Source organism: Giraffa tippelskirchi, chromosome 9 (assembly GCF_054371585.1).
Source record: "Giraffa tippelskirchi isolate mGirTip1 chromosome 9, T2T-mGirTip1v1.2.pri, whole genome shotgun sequence".
In the NCBI taxonomy this organism is placed as follows: Eukaryota; Metazoa; Chordata; class Mammalia; order Artiodactyla; family Giraffidae; genus Giraffa; species Giraffa tippelskirchi.
The window spans coordinates 162171180-162192750 of NC_137283.1; the positions used below are offsets into that span (position 1 = coordinate 162171180).

Here is a 21571-nt window from a genome sequence, read left to right on the forward strand (position 1 = left end):
TCCTCTCTAGTTTGCACTGCGTGTCTGCATTTTGCATTAACCAGACCTCCTCAATGCCAGACATACTGGCTCAGCCATAGAGATCAATTTTTCTCCTTCTGTGTCAGCCATATAACTCCTTAGATGGTAACATTTCTTTCTCAACCCTGTAAGGGGTCACCCACCACTAGCCTTGAACCTGCAGACGTCTTTGATGAGCTTTATGTCCAGTGCCAATGCATTGGTTCCTTTAAAGACGGAGATTGGTGCAGAGCAGAGGGGTCAGACAACTCGGGGAGAGGCTAGGCCCCACCTATTGGAACTTCTTAGCTTAACTACTTACTTTTGTTCGTATTAATGATACTAGCTGTATTACTTGAATTCTGCACACTTTACAATTTAATGGTTTTTGCGTTACCAAATGTGTGACTGATCCTCCAGTAAAATCAATGATGATTAGGCAAGTTGAAATGATGGATCAAATATATAGTCCTATAAGGTCAATGATTATAATAGTGTAACTCTAGCTGCGGGAAGAAGTAGCAAGAGGAAACCATTTCCTGGACCTGGCAGACAAGTGTGCCACGCTGATGCCCTTTCTCTGTCCTCATGGGGGTGGCTTTGGGAGGCAACCAGAGGTCTCTTTTCCCCAGAAAGAATTTACACTCAACGTCTATCTGGATGACAGGACCATAGGAATCCTTCCACTTTCCTGCAGTGTCTTCTGGTTTATTGAGGGGAGTTCCACTATGGCCATTTATGAAAGCTTGTTCATTAAACAGTGAACCTTCAACAAGAAAGTCAGCCCCCACTTTGTTCAATGGCATCTCTGTTTTTAATTAAAAAAAATTTTTTTTTGCCTGGTTCCGGGCATTTATCTTCAGTAGATTATCTTGGAAAGGAGTATTTGTTGAATATTTCTGACCCCATGCATTTCTGGGGGAAAGCTTTCTGTTTCCTTTTCACTTGGGTAACAGCAGAACTAAAAACATTCCTACATCATGACCTTTTTCTGAGAAACCTCTGTCTGGCAAGGCTGAAGATCTCTTCTTGCATTTCATCTTGTAAAAATGTCTTTTCCTTTTCATTTGGAGAGAAGCTTGTTTGTTTTTTCCTGGGTGTTGGTAACACGTTTTTTCCTCATACTTATAAACTAGAAAATGTTCCAGAAAAGGAAGACACACAGCTTTCTTCTCAATCCAGATAAAGATCAAAACTTATCTTCATTCCTCCCGCCTTTTTGCATCTCTGAAGCATTTTCTTTAGTAATTTATGTGATTATTGCTTTTTCCAAATTGCCCTGAATTCCTCGGGAACACCTCTTATCCTTAAGTGGAATCTCGCTTCTCTTTCTTCCTCAACTGTGAGAGTTTTACAAATCCTCTCATAACCTCAGCTGGGTTCTCCAAAGTCTGTTTTGCTCCCAGCTGCTATTTATTTGGACTATAATTCACATTTTAGTTTCTCATCGTACCCATTTTCCTCTTCATCTTGGACATCGCTTCCTACTGTTTTTACATCTGGTTAGTCCTTGAGTGTAAACAGATGAAGTCTTAGTTTTCAGTCACATTGTACTCATTTGAGTCCCTGCCAAAAGCAGATCCTCAGACAAGGACTGGTGTACAGGAAGTAGCTTGGGGAGGTGATGGCTACCTGCTAGGGGCGTGGGGAGGTGAGGTGAGGAGGGGAGGCAGTCTTGTGGGCAGCCACCCCTCAGCTCACGTGAGGGACAAGGGAGCTGGGTCGGTCATCTAGAGGATGGCCCCCAAGAGTGGTTAGTGCTCTGGAACTTAGGTCTGTCCCAGGGGTGGACACAGTGTCTTCAGCATCATACGGAGGCTGGGGCAGAAAGATGTGTGCCTGGAGAAGATGAGGCTGGGGGAGGATGATCTCCTGCCCCCGTCTTAAGAAGAAAATCTCTCCAGCTGGGTCATAACAAATTCCCCTGGAAAGGCCTTCCCTTCACTTCCATCTGTTGTGAAATTTAAAAGTGTAATGAAATGTGGTTATAACTATTTTATAAGCTCTGGAAATATGAGGTTCATCACTGATGTTGTGACTGACTCGTTTCTTTTAATACTCTACTGTAAATGTGGCTTCCCTGGTGGCTCAGTAGTAAAGAATCTGCCTGCAATGTGGGAGACGCAGGAGATGTGGTTTTGATCCCTGGGTTGAGAAGATCCCCTGGAGGAGGAAATGGTAATTCACTCCAGTATTCTTGCCTGGGCAATCCCATGGACAGGGGAGCCTGGTGGGCTGCAGTCCATGGGGTTGCGAAGAGTCAGACACGACTGAGCACTTACTGTAAATGGGTACATTCTACTTTTAAAAACCATCACACATGAATATAAAGAAAAGTATACACATCAATGGATGTCTGGAAATTAAACACACCTGGGTAACTACCATCCAGAAAAGAAAACCATGAACTTCATTCCAGAAACTTCCCTGTCTTCCCTTCCCGTCTCTGCTGGCCCTCCACCCTTCTTATGCCTATCAGCAAAGAGTAAAGGGCTTGACTTATTGCTTTATTCAGATGGTTACGCTGTGTGTAGTCTTTGTGTCTGGCTTCTTTCTGTAATGTTATGTTTTATTCATCGAGTTGCATGTAGTTGAATCTTGTTTATTTCTAGTCCTGCATAATGTTCCAATAAGTGTATGTAGCACGATTTCTCTACCTAGTCTCTGACTGATGCCTATCTGGATAGCTGCCAGTTTTGATCTATCATGAGAAATATTGTTGTGAAAATTCTAATTCATGACTTTTGGTGGGTGTGTATGCAGGGATTTCTGTTGGATGTGATTATTCACATTTCTAATAATCACATTTTCTAGACCTAGGAGTGGTGCGGTTGCTGGGTTAGAGTGTAGCTGTAAACTTAGTTTACTGAAAACTGCTAGGTTTTTCCAACGCAATTGTGTCACTTGACCCTCACAGGAGCAGTATATGAGAGTTCCGGTTACTCCATGTCTTTGCCAACATGGGTACTTACATCTATTTATTTTAGCCATTCTGTTGGTTATGCAGCCTATAGCATTTTGGCCTTAATTTGCATTTCCATGATGACTGATGATGAAAGAAAATTCACATATTAAGGCAAGACAAGGAAAATGTAACAACAAAATTTTTCTTTGCCCACTGAAGCCTCCTCCTTCCCCTCTAACGTGCATTATGCATTAACCAGACCTCCCCATTGCAGAAATACCTGCTCAAACATAAGGATCAATTTTTATCTTTCTGGCATCAACTATATGATTCCATAGAAGATAACACTCCTTTCTCAATCCTATATGGGGTCACGATCACCCAGCAATAGCCTTGTACCTACAGACATTTTTAGTGGACTTTAATGTCAAATGCCAATACATCACTTCCTTTAAAGATAGTGACTGGTGCAGAGCCCATGGGCCGGACAACCTGGGTAGACACGGGGCCCCACCTAATGGAAGTTCTTAGCTTACATACTTACTTACTTAGTGCCTTATTAGTGTTACCAGCTGTATTGCTTGTTTTCTGCCTCTTTCACAAGATTATTGGTTCTTGCATTACCTAATATGTGACTGAGCCTCAGATAAAATGAATGATGACGGGGTGACTTGAAATGATTGATCAAATATACAGCCTTATAAGATCAGTGATTGTAATAGTGTAACTCTAGATATGGGAAGAAGCAGCAAGAGGCTGCTGGACCATATTTCCTGGACCATCGCGGATGAGAAAGGTAGGTGGTCCACAGGCTTTGGGCTGCTCTCATCAGGGCCTCTCAACAAAACCCTCACCTGACCTGGAGAGGAGCATTCCTAGTGCCTTGGGGCAAATGAGTCCTGAAAGGCCTCCCAAACCTTGGTTGAGGTCAAAATCAAAAGGGAATAGATTGCAAAATAAAGAATGCTGCCCACCATCCAGTTCTAGAAGAATCAAGTCTTTGGCCACTGTGGTTGCCAACCTTCACTGCACCCTGAAAGGAAGCCAGGACAAAGGTCAGGATGAGGCCCTCTGTGCTCTGGGGGAACTGGCAGAACCAGACCTCAGATAACAGTTAGATAGTCTCAGAAGAAGAATTTTATGAACCTGGATTCTTACATCTTCCCATACCTACAAAGCACCAAAACCATTTACTAAAATGTCTGTTCCTGTGACTAGCAGCAACCTTTTACTGAGATGCATGCGTGATTGCACTTCCTCTCTTCACCAAAATCACATATACACTGGTCTTCACCTTACCTCTTGGCAACAGTCCTCAGAGATCTCTGAGAGACTGTCTCTTAGGTTACAATCTTCAGTTTGGCTGGTATAAAAATTTCCATTTCTTTCTTTGATTGACTATTGATCACTTTTTGGTCAACACCGATAAAATTGCCTACCTTTTCAGTTGCTTATTGGCCATTTGGAGGTCCTCTTTTATCAAGAATTTGTTCAATTTTTTTACTCATTTTTTTTCCCTTGGGCTGCCTGTATTTTTGCTTTTTCAATCGACTTGCAGGAGCTCATTATGCGTTTTAGATGTAAATCCTTTGTTAGACATTTGTACTGTGAATGTGCCTTGCCTTTTCACTCTCATAATGGTGTCTTTTGAAGAATAGAGCTTCTTAATTTTAACATGAAGCCACTTATCAATTTTTCTTCTATTGTTATGACTTATGTACTGTTTAAAATTTTTTTTCCTAGTTCAGTATCACCAAAACCTCCCTCTATTTTTTCCCTAGAAGCTTTATTTTTTAATCTCTCCCAATGAAATGTGAAATCTATCAGAAATTGGGTTTTGTGGATGGTGTTCAAATCCATTTCATCTCCCAGGCAGGTAGCCCAGAGTCCCAGTACTGCTTGCTAGAGAGAACTTTTCCCACCTCACTGCCCTACAGAAGTGCTTTTGTTTTAAATCAGACATGTACGTGGGTCTGTTCTCTTGGTCAATTGATCTATTCTGAATTTTCCAAATTAAAAGTGCTTCTTTCTGTCCATCCATTCATTGCACAGATACAAGTTTATGAAGAGAGAGGAATTTTCGGTAATGGAGAAGAAATGGAATTGGATTTGGGGTCTGTTGGTGGTACTTTGAATATTCTGAGAAAGTGGAAATAACTCAGTTTTGAGGAATGTTGCTATTTTTACCTCCCGAGAATCTGTGACAAGGTCATAACTGACAGAAAAGAATTGGCAGAGGGATGTATCTGTTTGTCTGCACATTTATTTTGGTATGATGACTGGTACGGCCCAGAGGGTGAGTATAACTTGTCCTCAGGCTGCGTCCGCTTCTCACCGTCTCAGACAACGAGATGCTCTTATTCATCTGATGGGTAGCAATGACCAAAAGAGCCTGTGCTCTGATTAAAGTTTAGCAAATGTGTTCCCACCTGGATGACAGCAGGAAAGTGAAAAACAGAACAGCCAGGTCCTGTGTTCGCCATGAGGGGAAAAGAAGGCAGTAAAATCGAAAGATCTGAGTTGATTTCCAACCATATATCACTGGAGGCATTCTAAGGGGCCATAAAAGTTTTTTTACAGACTGCTAAAAATCTCCTCCAGAATGTTCATCTTAACTTAATGACACTGGTGAAGGTGCTGGTTGTATTTGCCTTTTTTGACTAAAAACCACCCAGAAATTTCTGAGAAAGTGTAGAAATTATGACGTTTAGAACATGGTACTCATTAAGAGTGTATACAATCTAGAGTCAACTTAGATGATTTTAAAGTGATATTTTAATAATTTGATTTATGTTTATGAAAAAAACCCCTAAAGCCATAAGATTCTTACTCTACAGCCTGTGGGCTGTTGCTTAGGTTTAATTAGATATGACATTTATGATCAGTTGGCAAATATAATGAGCATTTGGTAAAGCAGGAAGGTTAAGCTATTAGAAATATGGTCACTATTTTTTTATAGAAATCTGTACCTTTTCAGTGAGCTCTCTCTGGCTGTCTCTGTCTGTCTGTCTGTGGTATACTTGCTGGATGTTTTCAACTGACTTGGGAAAATGTGAAAGGATTCTCAAAGAGCAAAGGACAATCTTTGTGTCCCAGACTGAAGTAAAGAACAGATGCCAGGAGCTGAATGAGAGCACAGGGCTGAACGGAAGAGGAAGCCTTTAAATCTTATTTTCAAATGAGTCACAACACAGAATGGGGTGCTTGTTTTGAGAAAATCAGAGCCTGCACTGGCAGCGGCGAGCCTGCGGAATCAGGGCGCCTCAGAGAACCCGGTGACTGGAGAGGGTCTTAATGAGGACCTTCAGCCTGCTTGGTAATCAGCGGTACCCGGGCTTGCCTGCGAAGGAGGATCTGGGGCCAGAAATGATTTTAGAAAATCTCACCTCAAGGGCTAGTCAGCAGTGAGTGGATTTGCGGAATACTGCTTAGACATGAAAATACTCAGATGCTCCTTAAGAAATTTTGTAGACCTTCCTTCCTCTTACCCTTTGACGTAGAAGAAAGGAATTCTCAAAAGCTGGCCTTGTAGGTGTCCAAGCCATCTTTCCAGGGGAGGCAGGGGTTACCTGGTGGGTGGGCGTGGCTGCCAGGTGTCTCCCAAAGCTCACTGGGTTGGGGGTGGGCCTTTTGTGCTCTTTTTAACTCCAAAGGGGGGCTTCCCCAGTGGCTCAGCTGTAAAGAATCTGCCTGCAGTGCAGGGGACCAGGGTTCCATCCCTCGGTCAGGAAGATCCCCTGGAGAAGGGAATGGCAGCCCACTCCGGTATCCTTGCCTGGAGAATTCCATGGACAGAGGAGCATGGTGGGCTACAGTCCATGGGGTCGCAAAGAGTCAGACACGACTGAGCAACTACCACGTTCAGTTCACTTAAGTCAAAAGGGAGGGATGTAACTCAGTTCTTATTTAAGGAGGGAACTGACAAAGCAGAGATGGTCTGGTTCAGAGCTCAAGGCCGCCATCATTTCGTCAGTTTCCTCAATTTGTATTTTTGGGAATATGTAAAATATGGCCATTTTAGGGCTTCCCAGGTGGCGCTAGTGGTAAAGAACACACCTGCCAGTGCAGGAGACAGGAGACACAGGTTTGATCCTTGGGTCCGGAAGATCCTCTGGAGGAGGGCATGGCAACCCACTCCAGTGTTCTTACCAGGAGAATCCAATGGACAGAGAAGCCCGGCGGGATATGGTTCATAGGGTCACAAAGAGTTGGACACGACTCAAGCGACTTAGCACGCGGGCACGCATGGAGATTTTATGCGCGCCTTTGCGGCGGCTTTGTGTAAAGTTAAATCTACTTTTGTTTGTCTCCCTACCTGTACCTGTACCTCCTTGGGCAGCTTTCAGCCAAGGCACCTCCGAGGGGTGACGGGCTTGCATTTCCCATTCTGTGCCAGACGGGCAGAGAGCAGCTTGGCACTCTGCAGGGCGGTGAACCGCGCAGGCAGGCCCTTTCTTAGAGGAGTCTGATAATACAATGAGGAAAGCTCTAAATGGAGAAAGGAGGCTTTGACGGAGCGCCGGGGCTGAAGGAGTGCTTGGTGGTGCTGTGTGGCGTCCAATCCCACCCCAAGGATGGACGGGACCAGGGGACCGTCCGCTCCCCTCGGAGGGGCCGGTGCCAAAGTGCCCGCCGCGGCTGGAGGCGCCTGCCAGGGCCCAGTCCAATGCATAATGGGGATGTTTGTCTTTGGGAAACACTTTGGGTTCTCCTACTGGGGTTTCCAGGGCATGAGAATTTCCAGTCCTAGAAAAGGAATAAACCCCAGTCCTTTGCTTTGCCAGCAAGCTGGCCGCCCCCAGCGTAGCGAGGCTTTGTTTTGTAGCTCAGAGATTTGTCTTTGATCCAAGCCAATGGAACAAAAGCTGATTATCTTACCTTTAAATAGAGGGATTTCAGCAGAAACACTGAAGCGTCAGGGGGAGGAGAAGTGGGAGGCAGCCAGGACTCCCCTCCGCGCGTCCGGGGGCGGGGGCGCCCAGCCAGAGAGGAAGCGAGGGGAAGAACAGGGGCGCACAGAGGCCCCGCACGGCCAACCCCCGAGACACCGTCCGCTGCTTCTCGAATTTATAGGAAAACAGACTGCGATGAAGCAGGCGCATTCATTCATCTGAGAGAAGGAGCCCCATTTTCTCAGCTAAGAGTTTAGGGCTTGTGCATGTATAGACCATCCAGTTAGGTTGGCTCCTGGTGATTTTTCTTCCCCTTCACAATCTGGCTTCACTACTGCACTTTGTTTCAGGAAAGAGCCTGACAGGTTTTGGATCTCAGCAAATCAGAAGGATGCCTTGTTATCAAAAGAGGAGGCTCACTGACCCTGTGCAGGAAGGGGCAACCCCAGGGGGTCTGCTCAGTTGAGAGAGAAGTTACAGTTTTTCTAACTTCAACCTACAACCTCCTTGTGTCAGTAAAACCTTTAAAAAAAAAAAAAAAAGACTTCCTTTTGTAATATTGGAAAAGTTACTTCCCTGAACTTCAGGTTTTCTATTGGTGAACACTTCTTACTTGCAAAGCTTGGAATAGCTATTAAAATTTCTTGTGATCTCTGAATTCTAAAAGATGAGCTGATATATACACACCCAATTGACTTCCAAGTTACGACTGAAAATATGTGAACTTGTCCTGTGTGTATTTTAATGCTAACAGTTGTTCACCATTTATTGAGAATTATATTTTAGGCATAGCACTAGTCCTTTACATAATCATGTCCTTTCATCTCTATCACATTCCCACGTGTGTGTATATGCTCAGTCGCTCAGTTGTGTCTGACTCTTTGGGACCCCATGGACTGTAGCCCACCAGGCTCCTCTGTCCATGGAATTCTCCAGGCAAGAATACTGTGGGTTGCCGTTTCCCCCTCCAGGGGATCTTCCTGACTCAGGGAGCAAACCTGCATCTCCTGCATTGGCAGATGGATTCTTTACCACTGAGCTACCTGGGAAGCCCCATAGCATGCCTAAGAGGCAGATACTCTAATTGCCATTCACAGGCAAGAAAACTGAAGCCCTAAAATTTATATACCCTACACCTGTCCATATAGTATGTGGTAGACTGAATCTTGAGATTCAAATCTTAAGATTCCAGAGCTTGCCCCACTTCTTACAATATTGTACTCACTGAAAATTCCTGTACCTCATTTGTTCCTAGTGTTTGCATGGCTTACCTCTGCAAGGGGTAGTCCATGAAGGCAGGCACAATTTTAAAAGCCCATACACTGTGGGCTCATATATATGCGAACATGAAAGTGAAAATGTTAGTTACTCTGTCATGTCCGACTCTTTGCAACCCCATGAACCATAGTCCTCCAGGTTCCCCTGTCCATGGAATTCTCCAGGCAAGAATACCGGAGTAGATAGTCATTTCTTTCTCCAGAGATCTTCCCAACCCAGTGATGGAACCCATGTCTCTCTCATTGCAGGCAAATTCTTTACCATTTGAGCCACCAGAGGAGCCATATATAGATAGATAGATAGATGCTGCTGCTGCTGTTAAGTCGCTTCAGTCGTGTATGGCTCTGTGCGACCCCATAGACGGCAGCCCACCAGGCTCCTCTGTCCCTGGGATTCTCCAGGCAAGAACACTGGAGTGGGTTGCCATTTCCTTCTCCATATAGATAAATAGATATATAGATAGATATAGATATAATTTGCTATATATATATAATTTGTTTACAACAAAGAATAAGATGTACCTGTAGCTTCGTTCAAGAGTGAGATTCCTGCACCATGATTAACAGATCCAACCAGCCTCGTGGTTCACCTCAGCAAACGGGGGAGTTAGGGATTTTGTCTTTTTTTCTGTCCAAATGGTGGCGCAAGAATGCTCCTCAGGAATCTCTGTCTTGAGTAATAAACTCCCTTCTTTTGAAATCCCAGGCCTTGTGCCCGGAGTGGACAGATCCCCAATAAAGATGGAAGCGTCAACTCTGAAGCAAGTATACTTGGTAAAATGACTTTAAAACTGACAAGAAAGAGCAACTCAAAGCGGCCCAGAAAGTTCAGAGAAAGTCCACGCTGGAGGGATGCCTGGAGGTGGCGTGATGAACGCAGCGCTGCTGACACCACGCTGCAGTGAACAGAGGAAGGCTCTTGGTGGGTTTTAACAGTTTTCTGGCCCTTTTTTTTGCATTTTCTTGATTCACTGTGTACCATTAAGCTTTTTATGATGCTTTGTTTCTTTTATGAACCAGGCATTAAATTCAAATTACATCTTGAATGCGATTTACTCAGCTCACATCTCATGGTGGGAATATCTCATTATCCCAGCTCATATTTCTAATGTGGATGAATGACCCATGCCGAACGGCAAGTTCAAAAAGTCCCGATCCTGCAGATTCTGTCACCCCAAGATACCCTGTGTCAAAGTTATTTTTTATTTTATGTATTTCTCATTGCTGGGCAGTTTTGGGAAAGGACTTGAAAAATATTAATGTGCCTGTACATTTCCCAAAGTAATAAAATTGATAAAGAGACTCCGTTCAGCCCCAAGCCATAATTTAATATTTCACTGTTGATTACTGACACCACAGTTTCAATGGAGCTTGTGCTTGTATCACTTGGGGTATAAATGGTGTTTCAAGTTTCTGCCAGAAATTCTTATAAATCCCTACTCGACTTGCACTGAATCTCCAGCTGGGTGGTCGGTCACTCCCCTCCCCTTGTTTCCTTGCTGGATTGTCAAGCAGAAGGCAAATCGGTGTGGAAGTAGGAAGACTTTATTTGCCATTAATCTAAAAGGAAGTTCACTCCATTTTCTTCATCAGCAGATAAACATTTTGTAACCTTTTTAAAAGTGCTGCTGCTGCTGCTAAGTCGCATCAGTTGTGTCCAACTCTGTGCAGCCCCATAGATGGCAGTCCACCAGGCTCCCCCGACCCTGGGATTCTCCAGGCAAGAACACTGGAGTGGGTTGCCATTGCCTTCTCTGTTTAAAAGTGCAAAGGCCATCTTCTCACTGGAAGGTCTCATGCGATTCTTACAAGCCCTTCACACTTGAACAGAGGGTTTATTATGAGCTTTTTTTAAAATTGTCACCCTCTTATGTTCCTCACTGTATGAGGTTAAGATTTATTTTCTCTAAGAATATAATGGTTTAATAGAGAAAAATGAAAGATAGTATTTTTTAAAATGATAGCTATAATTTGTAATTAGAAGGGATTAGAATAATTTGGGTTTAAAAAGAAAGTTAAAAGTTAAAACTGATATTTTCATGTTGGTGTTGGTAGTGTCTTAGGTTACCTGTACATTTGTTTCATTATGTATATCCATTATGAAATAAGACATTACTAAAATACTTGGGCCTATTCTATTTCACACTCAGCACACATTAATAATTTTATACTTGAAACTGTTTGGTCCATAAGTTGCCAATAACCACATGACAATTTTGAATACAAAGGATGTAGTTTTTAATTTTACATATCAAAGGTGAAGATTAGTCCTTTGCCTCACAGGTCCTGATAGCCCATGGGGATGGGGGCGGGGGTAAGAAGCAAATGAAATCAGGAAGAAAACTGTGTTGAATGTGAGATGAGCCTAATATTTATATTTTGAATGTTTCCAAATTTGAACCTTGGTTATAGCTCATCTTTTTATTCTTCCACGCATTTCTTCATCCCCTGGGGGAGGAAATGGCAACCCACTCCAGTATCCTTGCCTGGAGATTTCCATGGACAGAGGAGCCTTGTGGGCTACAGTCCATGGGGTCCCAAAGACTCAGACACGACTGAGCATGCAAGCAGACCTACCACTTGGTTGCTCTCTCTGAGGGGCCAGCAAGAGCTACTTATTAGCATAAAATAAAGTAGTGGACCAAAGGGTCCCTCTGAATGACTAAGACATTTCTCTCACTCAAAAATTTGGAAGGGATTAGAGGTTACTGCCAAGGGACTGGGTGGTAAGACCAGGCCTTTCTTTCTCCTTCTCATCTGGCTACAGAGACAGCAATAAACAAATCAAAGCCCCAGCTCACATGGAGTGCCCACTTTGCTGGAGATGCACAGTAAGTCAAGTAGGAAAAATATGTTGTGCCTCTGGACACGTTAGTGGGTAAAGGAAAAAACAGAAGGGAGAGGAGGCAGAGAATATTGAGGTGGTGAATGGTGACATTTAGATCCAAGCCAGGCCTCCAAGAGAAGAAAATATCTGACAAATACCTGAAGGGGTGAAGAGGAGAGCGAGCTGGACGTGGGGCACCAGGGGAAGGACACTCCAGGCAGGGAGGGCAGCCTTGAAAAGCACCTAGTTGGAAACGTGCCTACATGTTCTGGGAACAGCACCAGAGAAATGGGGTGAGGAGGAGGGTCTGGGAAGCAAAGTCAGATGCGTAGAAGCACAATTGTGGAGTATCACAGGCCACTGTCACATGGTCCAAGTGATACAGGAAACTACAAGAGGGCTTTAAGAAGTGGGACCCGCCAAGATACCTGCACCCCAATGGTCTCCGCAGCACAATTTACAACAGCCAGGCCACGGAAGCAACCTAAATGCCCATTAACTGATACATGGATAAAGGTGTGGTACATATATTCAATGGAATATTACTCAATCACGAATAAGAATGAAATAATGCCATTTTCAGCAACACGGATGGATCGAGAGATGATCATACTAAGTGAAGTAAGTCAGAAAGACATATGATGTCACCTATATGCGGAATCTTTAAAAAAAAATAACACAGGTGAATTTATTTACAAAACAGAAACAGACTCACCAACTTAGAAAATAAAACTATGGTGATCAAAGGGGAAAGATGGGGGAAGGGGTAAATTAGGAGTTTGGGATTAACGTACAGACCGTATCTAAACAAAATAATCAACAAAGACCTACTGTGCAGCACATGGAACTGTACTCAATACTCCATAATAATCTATATGGGAAAAGAATCTAAAAAAGGATAGAAGTATATACATGCATAACTAAATTATTCTTCTGTACACCTGAAACTAACACAACATTGCAAGTCAAATATACTCCAATATAAAAAAGTAAATTAAAAAAAAGAAAAATGTGACTGTGAATAAAGAAACTATAATGAATCATGACCCTTTGGCACTCTGTCGAAAGTAAACTGAAAGGGAGCCCTGGTGAACACAGGACCCCCGGGCAGGCAGACATTGCTATCCCCTGCAAGGGATTTGGATGTAGGAAAATACCAGCATTTTACATATTTGGGGGAAAATTCAGTGGGAAGCAGTGAATTGCAGGAGCACTGTCCTCATGTAGGTGAGAGGATGAAAGCCTGTGCTTAGTGGGAGGGCTTACCCCGTGCTCACAGTAAGGTGATTGCTCATTCACAAGAACAGGGATGGAGACAGAGGACATGCGGGGCATGCAGGAAAGAAAGTCACAGCAAATACCAATGGTGTGTGCTCTGTGCCAGGTGCTGTTTATGTGTTTTACACATATTAACCTCTTTAATGCTCACTATCTAACCCCCAAATAGAAGATACTGTTCTCTCCATTTTACAAATGCAAAGTTAGGTACAGAGTAATTAAATACTTGGAGTAAGACTTCCCTATCAATTGGGGGCAGGATAGAAATAGGCAGGTTAGCTCGAGTCTGGACACGTCAACCAGCACAGCGCGACACCCGGGAAGAGAGATGGGTCCGTGTGACGGTGGAGCCGGTGGGAGTCTCCTTCTGGTCAATTTTTCCACTTAAGCAAGAATTAAGACTATTGATTAGAAGGAGGGTGTGAGAGCCAGTGAGGTTTGAGGAGAGACAATAAGATATGAAGCAATAATCTGGAAGAGTGGAGGAGGAAATGCATAAGGAATATAATGGTATAGCAGCCTTTATTAAGGGCACACCTGAGGTTAGTGATTATAGATTTCAAATATTAGTCAGCGTAGAGGTATATTTTTCTCCAGCTGCGTTCAGTGGCCGATGTGTAGGTGCAGGAGGGCACAGCTTGGGTTCAGTCATTGTTTGGCTTAACCTAGAGGAGAAGGGGATTTAGGGTGAACTATAATAATTGCAACAGAAGATGAGATGTTTGGATGGCATCTCTGATGCAACGGACATGAGTTTGAGCAAACTCAGAAGATAGTGAAGGACAGGGAAGCCTGGCTTGTTGCAGTTTATGGGGTCGCAAAAGTCGGGCACAACTACGCGACTGAACAACAATCATAACTACCTATGGAATGAAAGCTGAATAAGCAAGAAAAAATGCAGAAGAGTGAGAGGAAGAAGAAACCTAAAAATGATGGCTTGTGGGTCTTGGTTGTAAAAAATGAACACATCGGCTAGGGTTCCCTCTAGTGTAGAGATTGATTTTAAAAAGTGAGGGTGTCTGGGGAGTAGGATGCTTGATATTTAGAATGTAGAAAGATGGCTGTTGCTGTCAGGACAAAGCCTGGGGGTTGGCAACAGAACTGAGTTGACTAGAGTGTACTAATGAAGGTGATCTGAGAATGGATCACAGATCTAAGAGGTTGGAAGGATCTTCCAGGTGAGTTTCAAAGTCACCAAGAATCAAGTGCCCAGGGAACCAAGAGTCAGGAGCCAACTCTTTGAGGAAGAGGAGACAATCCCTAGGATATGAGAGATGCAGCCACTGCAGTGGGTGGTATGGTCACCTAGGACACGGGGATTCTAAGCTGGAACCTGGGGATCAGAAGTCATTTTCTGCATCTTTTTGGTGCATCTCCTCTGTAGCATCTATCTGGTAAATTGCTTATCAGCTATCAAGATAAGCTATTTTCCTGGATTTTCAGATCTCTAGGGACACAGCAGTTTTATGGGACCCTCCTCAATATGATTTGACTCTGTTTCACATATCGGTCAGCAGTGTAGCCATACACTCATTTTTGTCACCAAACTCAGAGACAGCTCTTCTTTGCTGAACACTTTTCATATGGCAATTTCTGGAATACCTTCTAAGGATGCATATTCCAAACTTGAGTGAGAAATCATGAAAACATACTGGAGGAATTTAAGCCACTATCAATATTCAAAAATCTTGATGGAAATCATACATTTACCCAAAAGAGGATTACTTAAGTTTTGGGACTATTATCAACTCAAAAGGGTTTTCCTATGTGGACACACAGGAATCACTTGTGAAAACACAGATTTGGGAGGACGTGGGTTAGGTTTCCTTACTGTATTAATCCAGTCATACCCATCAGTGAAGGGCTAGCCCTGTAAGGAAATTCCAGTTATAAACAGGTAATGCGGAATGGAAAACAAGCAGTAGTTAATTCTCCAGTATCAGCGATAATCATGGAGACTTTCAGCTCACTCAACCTACAATGACAATAGGTTTCATTTTGCATAACTGCTCATTGATAGTGTCTGTTGAGTTCTGTGTTGAAAAAGATTCTGATGTCAGGTCTGATCTCAACATGATTGTGCTGTGATTGATTAGCAATTCCTGTCCTGGTGACTTTACTTAATTTGATCAAAGGCTTTTTTTTTTTTTCTTTTCCTTTTTGATTCATTTAGGGGACTGGATAAGCTAAAGAGGAAGTTGATGAGAACATCGATTCAGAGACATTAAAAAAGTTTTTGCAAAAGTCACACTGAAAGTTAGTAGTAAAGTAAGGATAACAATTTGCTCAGGGTTTCAGGGATCTCCTAGGATCAGGCATTCTCAAAGTCATGTCCTGGGGGAGTTTTAATAGAAGGAGAGGAGAAGGACCAGGAGAAGTTTGTGAATCAGAAAAACTGGACTCCATCCCATGTTCAGTCACTATTAACTTGACTGCTCAGAGTAAATTTTGCAGAATTTAAGTTTTTGATTTTTTGAAGGACACGTGTGTGCTAGATCACCTTACAATAATTTCCAGCTCTAAAAAGATCAAAACAAGACAAACAAACATCACATGCTCCAAGAGAGTTACACCTGATGTTTCTCTTAAATTCTCCATCATTTATATCACTAGGTAAAGGCAAATTATTTTTTCTTCACATGCATCCATAGGCCTTTAGATTAATATGATTGCGTTGTTTCATTTCTGTCTCACCTTATTTTGTTCTTTTAAGAATTTAAAATAATTATGAAGAGGTCCAGGATTGGAAAGCAAAGGGAACTTCCTCTGAGACTACATACACTGTTTAAGAAACTTATTTATTTATTTTTAATGTATTTTTTGCCACACCACGAGGCACGCGCATGGCTCTTAGTTCCTCAACCAGGGATCAGACCCATGGACCGTGCAGTGGAAGGGTAGAGTCTTAACCACTGGATGGCCAAGGAAGTCCCAAGAAACTTTTGTTTTGTATTTCATTCAATCCTTTCGGTGAAATAGATATTATAGTACTATTACCCGCATTTTAGAGATGACGTTACAGAGATGGAGCAAAGTTAGATAACTTCTGTGGGAACACACTGCTGGAAAACTAGAGAGCAAAGAGTAGTTTTCAACTCTGGTCTCTGCTGTAGAGAAAATGCTCTTTCTGCAGTATTGTGCTGCTCTACAAAATCATGAGCTTTTGGCCTGAAAGACACGAGTTCCAAAGTTGGTACGAGTACTTCAGAAAGCTGTTTGATGTCCTTCTGAAATTCCAGGTCGGCCTTATGTTATGCAGGTAGGTGTTCTTCCGTGACGGCTCTGTATTTTGTATGCTGAAATACAAGAATTTGGAACACCCGTCACTGAGGTATGCCTCCTCATCATATGAAAATGCCTATTGCTCTAATTATCACATCTGAGACTTTTCCAAGTGGTAGGCTGTGAGCTTTTGCAAGTCATTGCAGGGAAGATGTCTTCTGAGCAGACTCCCAGGGAGAGCAGTCATTAGCTCCTGTACCACACAAGGGTCTTTTGAAGCTCTCCTGCAGGAAACTTGAGAGTGATTCAATGAGCAAATGCAAATGGTATTTGCTGCAAAACTACAGAATTCCTCTGGGGGAATCTTGGATGATAACAAAACAACTTTGAACTTCAGCGAAGTACATTGTGGAAGAAAGTCTGTTTATCACCCCACACTGTGGCTTGCTACAGCAGGGGAGGGTTGTAACTTTCCTCTTTCCTTCCCGTTAAGAAAATAGTTGAGGCTAATTTCATTCTCACACATAAACTACAGGGCTGTTTAGTTCTCTCTTTGAGTTCTGGGATGAAGGTAGTGAGAGGAACTTATGAGGCAGTAAACAAGACATTTTCTGGCTGTTCTTGGTGGGCACGTCAACAAACGGCTTTTGCGATGAAACTGAAGAGCCCAGGAGGAAGATGCTAACAAGCTGTGCCCTGAAACTACAGTTCAGATGAGAAGAACCTCAGGCCATTATCTCTGGGTTTCATGTGCAAGAGCTGGCCTCTGATATAACCATTCTTTTTTTTTTTTTTTTTTTAGTTTATTTGGCTTTGCCAGGTCTGAGCTGCGGCACGAAGAATCCTGATTGCATCAGGCAGGATATCGTTCCCCAGCTAGGGGTGGAACCCAAGCCCCTTTCACTGTGACCACAGGGTCTTTACTACTGAACCACCAGAGAAACCCTGTTTAAGAGCTCTCAATTATCACGCTTGAACATAAGGGGGTTTTTATGAAGAGGAAGGCATCGCAGTCTCGAAAGATAACATCGGCTTTATCAGAAATGCAAGTTATGCACAATTTTGTCACTTCCAGTTCTTAGTCATGTCACACCTAGGAGGGAGCATGTCTTCAAATTCCAGAAAGAGCCACAGCAGCTCTTCATTTACCTGCTTCTCGGGGGCTGTTGTCCTAGCCCTCAGAACAGACACCCAGTCCACACCTTCAGGGCAGGGACTTCGAGGTGAGAACCAGGTTTCATCAGAAGCCAGTCCATTCACTGAATAGTCACTGGAAGGACCGATGCTGAAGCTGAAGCTCCAATACTTTGTGCACCTGATGCGAAGAGCCAACTCATTGGAAAAGACCCTGATGCTGAGAAAGATTGAAGGTGGTAGGAGAAGGGGATGACAGAGGATGAGATGGTTGGATGGCATCACCGACTCAGTGGACATGAGTTTTAGCAAACTTCGAGAGATGGTGAAGGGCAGAGGAGCCTGGCGTGCTGCAGTCCATGGGGTCACAAAGAGTCAGACACGACTGAGCAACTGAACAACAACAGAAAGGCAGAACCTTCGTCCTTATCCCAGATGGAATGGCTCAGAGAGAATGGCTCGCTTGCTAACATGAGTCTGTGCATCTGACGAGCACTGAGCTGACTTCCTCTAGTTGCTGGCTACCAATGCAGCTACCTTTTGAGCTTCCAGAATATTTTCTAAAATATACGTTTGCTCTGTGTGTATGTGCTATTGCTCCTTACGGTCATTATAAATATGCTGGGAGAAACTGTGAAGCCTTCTAGCGCAATTCACCGAATCCCTCCGAGGAAGGTCTCCACCTGTGTGTAGTAAGTATCAAGGACAAGTCTCATTAAACATTGGCATTTCTCATAACTGCCCTGAGGAAATTCACTTCTAATAGACACAGACAAGGTAAAGTAGATTGAGTCTCTGTCTCTGCAAAGCAAGACTGACAGGAGATTCTTAGTTCTTCCCAAACGCTGCTTTAGGGGTATTGGTAGGACTCGCAGGAGATGGGGAGACTCAGGAGAACGTCTCCTGACACTGTCTCTAGCGGCAATTACATTTCTTATTTCTATTTTTAATTGCGGTATAGTTGCTTTGCAATGTTGTGTTAGCTTCGACTGTACAGTGAAGTGAATCAGCCATAAATATACGTGTACCCCTTCCGTCTTGGACCTCCCTCCCACATCCCCCGTCCCACCCCTCACGGTCAGCACAGAGCGCCCAGCTGAGCTCCCTGTGCTGTACGCCAGCATCCCACTAGTTGTGTGTTTCACACGTGGCAGCGTATATATGTCACTCTCACTCTCCCAACTTGTCCCACCCTCTCCTTCCCCTCCCCCCATGTCCACATGGCAGTTCTCTACGTCTCTATCTCTATTCCTGCCCTGCAAATAAGTTCATCTGTACCATTCTTCTAGATTTCACATGTAGGCATTAACATACGGTATTTGTGTTCCTTTTTCTGACTTACTTACCTCTGCATTGGAGAAGGAAATGGCAACCCACTCCAGTTTCTTGCCTAGAGGATCCTGTGGACAGAGGAGCCTGGTGGGCTGCTGTCTATGGGTTGCACAGAGTTAGATACGACTGAAGCAACTTAGCATGTATGCAAGCACGCCTCTGTATGACAGATTCTAGGACTTAGAGGCGATTTTAATATAAACAGCAGATACTCTCCAAGTTACACTGATAACTCCCCAGGGAGGCGCCCGGGGCTGACAAGCCCGACAGGGTTTTGCCCAAGAACAAGGTGGGCCATGTTTTGGACCCTGTAGGGAAGCACCCGCACTGTCTTTGCAGAAGACACTGGAAAGCAGGTGCCTGGGCTCTGCTGAATCTGCGAGCGTCCGAGGGTCCTTTAGTCGTGTCACCTGAGCCCAGGATCCCTCTCCTGGGTCTGTGCCTCACAGCTGGCAAGACTCGGAGAAGCCAGGAAACCCCTGCCCTGACTTGATCAGTTTCCTTCCAGAAGATAAACGCCATGCGTTAGTCCTACGGCAGCACTGCCAACTGGAAGCAAGATTCATTAACCTCAGACGACAAGCAACGAGGCCACGGTGACCTTGCAGCCAAGGGAATGGAACGTCCTCTGTTTACCTAATATTCCCCATGGCTTCAAGCAAATAAGCCATTCTTCATGGTTGGTCCTAAACCTTCACCAATGTTATCCTGATTTATACAGTTGTTCCCCAGCTTCCCCTTGAGGTGACTGTACTTTGGTGCTGTGTGAAGTGATCCATATCTCTGCTGTTTCTAATCCATTTGCAAAACCATTTATGAGCTGATTGGGGAGGAAAGGTGGTCTGTAAATGTCTGGCAATTATAATGATTGTGATGTTCGTGAGTGATGAAAGATAAGTAGGCATCCCGGCCAGGCAAATGCTTTTGTTTCTTTTCTCAAACACTCTCTGATCAACTGATATTTCAAAAGGAGAGCTCCCCTAGAAAGCTTGATGTCCTGTTTGGCAGGACTAATCAACATAGAAAACACACATTAATCTAAAAGGGATTACAGTTATGTACTGATGAGCTTTGTTTGCTCTGAATTAATAGTTATTTTGATGTCTTTGGATGTGAGCTTGGAGTATACATTATTGTTTAGTTGCTAAGTCCTGTTCGACTCTTTGTGACCCCATGGACTGTAACCTGCTAGGCTTCCCTGTCCATGGGATTTCCCAGGCAAGAATACTGGAGTGGGTTGTCACTTCCTTTTCCAGGGGATCTTCCAGACCCAGATTCAGGGATCAAACCTGCGTCTCCTGCATTGCAGGTGGATTCTTTACCTCTAAGCCACCTGGCATCCCTTCCTAAAGACAACACACTGTTCTATTTAGATGTTCTGGAATCAAAGACCGCTGCGCACTTGGCTCTTACAATGACAGTATTAGTATAGAGAACAATTACGGTATTATAGGCCTTTGAAAGGATTTTTGCTTCATTTCTGAAATATCAATTTTCTGCTATTCACTTTACAGCCATGGGTCAAGACAGGCTGGAGCAGAAGCCTTGAAAGCAGATAGGAAACAAATGCAGTGGCCTTTTGTGATTGCCGGTAATTTTGCTAATTGTTAACCTGCTTCTGAAGCTGAAGTCTTCCTCTCTATCTGTCTTTCCTTCTTTCCAATGCATCTTCAGAGTCCATTTACTCTATTATTTCCCTTCAAATGAAATCTCACTCTCTTTGTAGGGGTGGGAGCATCTCAGTGGAGGGGGGCGGGGGGTGAGAAATGCTCTGGAGACCTAGGGTTGTGTTGCTGAAATCTCATAGGAATAATTCAGAGAGAGGGATCTGAAAAGAGCGAGCGAGTTTTCGAAGCCTCAAGAGTGTAGGAGGACAGTTTAGTTTTCTCTGCCTGCAGCCTGTAATATGACTTTTATTCCTACAACCAGTTAGCCAAAAATATGCCTTGTTCAAAGGAATGAGTTTATAAGTTATATTTTTACCAGAGTATTTTATATTTGTGTGTGAATATTTCACAAAATTTATAACCTGCCATAAATATTTTTTTTTTTTTGCCTGTATATATTAAACCAGATTGCATATCCTCCTCACTGTGGCTTCTGGGGAAACTCTTTTTATTTTTATTTTAAAAGATGTATTCCTACGTACACACACACACACACACACACAAACATACACACACACACACTACATACTGATATTTCTTAAATATTTTAGCTATAAGGCAAAATTCAGCATTTGAGATTTTTATTCTGTTATGGCATTTCAAATTTTCACATAGCGTGTCAAACTTCCTCTTTTCAGGGAAACTGTAGTAAAATACAGAAAGCTGACAGCTAGAGGGACTATTCTCCCCAGCCTGCAGCCTTGTTACACTTAAGGAGGTCCTCTCTCCCTTCCCTTCTTCAACAATAAGGCATTGCATATCTCTTTCCTTTCTACTTCAGCAATTAAACTTATGTACAGCAAAGTCCGTATCTTTAACTGGGCGATTGCTTCCCAGATTGACTAACATAAATGCACACCTGCTCGTGTCCTGATCTGCTTTGTTCATTACATCTGCAACACAGCTCAGAGCAACCGCTCGTCTCGCCAAGGAAAGACACACACCCGGGGTGAATCCATCGATGGTGAGGTGAGAGACATGCTCCAAGCAGTGCAAGGAAGTCAGTGTTTACTGACCGCCTCTTAGGCTCGGGAGAG

General features: G+C 43.5%; 1 long non-coding RNA gene across 2 annotated transcripts in view; it reads left to right on the forward strand.

The window, feature by feature from the left end:
• The window catches only part of LOC145519767 (uncharacterized), a 67614-nt gene extending 46377 nt beyond the window's left edge, over positions 1 to 21237 (forward strand). The window contains exons 3-5 of one of the 2 annotated variants that reach the window (XR_014063890.1): positions 9781 to 9996; positions 17204 to 18227; positions 20382 to 21237. This is a non-coding gene — a long non-coding RNA (uncharacterized LOC145519767). Of the gene's footprint in view, positions 1 to 9780; positions 9997 to 10094; positions 10380 to 17203; positions 18228 to 20381 lie in introns of those variants that run through there. The other variant, XR_014063885.1, reaches the window with a different exon arrangement.
• Positions 21238 to 21571: the final 334 nt, after the last annotated feature.